Source organism: Berghia stephanieae, chromosome 9 (assembly GCF_034508935.2).
Source record: "Berghia stephanieae isolate SIO BIC M18660-M18661 chromosome 9, UCSD_Bste_1.3, whole genome shotgun sequence".
Lineage (NCBI taxonomy): Eukaryota > Metazoa > Mollusca > Gastropoda > Nudibranchia > Aeolidiidae > Berghia > Berghia stephanieae.
Genome location: NC_088368.1, coordinates 43,629,577 through 43,632,076, shown reverse-complemented (window position 1 = coordinate 43,632,076; position 2,500 = coordinate 43,629,577).

The following is a 2,500-nucleotide window of genomic DNA, read 5'->3' as shown; positions in this document are numbered from 1 at the left end:
GTAGTATGTAGTAGTAGTAGTAGTAGTAGTAGTAGTAGTAGAGTAGTAGTAGTAGTAGTAGTTAGTAGTAGTAGTAGTAGTAGTAGTAGTATAGTAGTAGTATAGTAGTAGTGTAGTAGTAGTAGTAGTAGTAGTAGTTAGTAGTAGTATAGTAGTAGTAGTAGTTGTAGTAGTAGTAGTAGTATAGTAGTAGTAGTGTAGTAGTAGTAGTAGTAGTAGTTAGTAGTAGTAGTAGTAGTAGTAGTAAGTATAGTAGTAGTAGTAGTAGTAGTATGTAGTAGTAGTATAGTAGTATAGTGGGTATAGTTAGTAGTAGTAGTAGTAGTAGTATTAGTAGTTAGTAGTAGTAGTATTAGTAGTAGTAGTAGTAGTAGTAGTAGTAGTAGTATGTAGTAGTAGTTAGTATGATCATATAGTAGTATAGTAGTAGTAGTAGTAGTAGTAGTAGTAGTGTAGTAGTAGTAGAGCATAGTAAGTATAGTAGTAGTAGTAGTAGTAGTAGTAGTAGTAGTAGTAGTAGTAGTAGTTAGTAGTAGTAGTATTTAGTGCAATAGTGTAGTTGTATGTAGTAGTAGTAGTAGTAGTTAGTATAGTAGTAGTAGTATAGTAGTAGTAGTAGTGTAGTAGTAGTAGTAGTAGTAGTAGTATAGTAGTAGTAGTAGTAAGTAGTAGTAGTAGTTAGTAGTATATAGTAGTAGTATTGTAGTAGTAGTAGTAGTAGTAGTAGTAGTGGTAGTAGTTAGTAGTAGTAGTTGTAGTAGTAGTTAGTTTGTGTATGTAGTAGTAGTGTAGTGTATAGTTGTAGTAGTAGTAGTGTGTAGTAGTAGTAGTTGTTGTTGTAGTAGTAGTAGTAGTATAGTAGTAGTAGTATAGTGTAGTGTAGTGTAGTTAGTAGTAGTGTAGTAGTAGTAGTAGTGTATAGTGTAGTAGTAGTTGTAGTAGTAGTAGTAGTAGTAGTAAGTAGTAGTAGTAGTAGTTTGTATGTAGTAGTAGTAGTAGTTATAGTAGTAGTGTAGTATTGTGTAGTAGTTGTAGTAGTAGTAGTAGTAGTAGGTAGTAGTAGTAGTAGTAGTAGTAGTTGTAGTTGTAGTTAGTAGTAGTAGTAGTAGTAGTAAGTAGTAGTAGTAGTAGTAGTAGTAGTAGTAGTAGTGTTGTAAGTAGTAGTAGTAGTAGTAGTATAGTAGGTAGTAGTAGTAGTGTAGTAGTAGTAGTGTATAGTAGTATGTAGTAGTATAGTATAGTAGTAGTAGTAGTAGTGTAGTAGTAGTAGTAGTATAGTAGTAGTAGTAGTAGTAGTAGTAGTGTAGTAGTAGTAGTAGTAGTAGTAGTTGAGTAGTATAGTAGTATAGTAGTAGTAGTAGTAGTAGTAGTAGTAGTTGTAGTAGTAGTAGATAGTTAGTATAGTAGTTAGTGTTAGTAGTAGTAGTAGTATAGTAGTAGTAGATAGTAGTAGTAGTAGTAGTTAGTAGTAGAGTGTAGTAGTATAGTTGTAGTAGTAGTAGTAGTAAGTAGTGTAGTAGTAGTAGTAGTAGTAGAGTAGTAGTATAGTATGTAGTAGTAGTAGTAGTAGTAGTAGTAGTAGTAGTAGTAGTAGTATAGTAGTAGTAGTAGTAGTAGTAGTAGTAGTAGTGTTAGTATAGTTAGTAGTAGTAGTTAGTAGTAGAGATAGTAGTAGTTAGTAGTGTAGTAGTATGTAGTAGTAGTATAGTAGTGATAGTAGTTTAGTAGTAGTAGTAGTATAAGTTATTAGTATATGTAGTAGTAGTAGTATAAGTAGTAGTAGTAGTGTAGTATAGTAGTGTATAGTAGTAAGTATAGTAATAGTTGTATAGTAGTAGTAGTAAGTAGTAGTAGTAGTAGTATGTAGTAGTAGTAGTAGTAGATAGTAGTAGTGTAGTAGTAGTAGTAGTAGTAGTATAGTAGTGTGTAGTATGTAGTTAGTGTAGTAGTAGAGATTAGTAGTAAGTAGTAGTAGTAGTAGTAGTAGTAGTAGTAGTAGTAGTATGTAGTAGTAGTTAGTATAGTGTAGTAGTGTAGTAGTATAGTTTAGTGTAGTATTAGTATGTAGTAGTAGTTAGTATAGTTAGTAGTGTAGTATGTAGTAGTAGTAGTATAGTAGTAGTAGTAGTTAGTAGTGTATTAGTAGTTTAATAGTAGTAGTAGTAGTAGTAGTAGTATGTGTTAGTAGTAGTAGTATGTATAGTAGTAGTAGTAGTAGTAGTAGTATAGTATAGTAGTAGTAGTAGTATAGTAGTATAGTAGTAGTAGTAGTATATAGTAGTAGTGTAGTAGTAGTGGTAGTTAGTGAGTAGTAGATAGTTAGTAGTAATAGTTATTGTATAGTTAGTAGTAGTATAGTAGTAGTATTAGATATAGTAGTGTTAAGTAGTTAGTTAGTATAGTATATAGTAGTAGTAGAGTAGTAGTTAGTTTAGAGTAGTTAGTAGTATAGTAGTAGTATATGTATGAGTAGTGAGTGTATAGTAAGATAGAAGTAAGT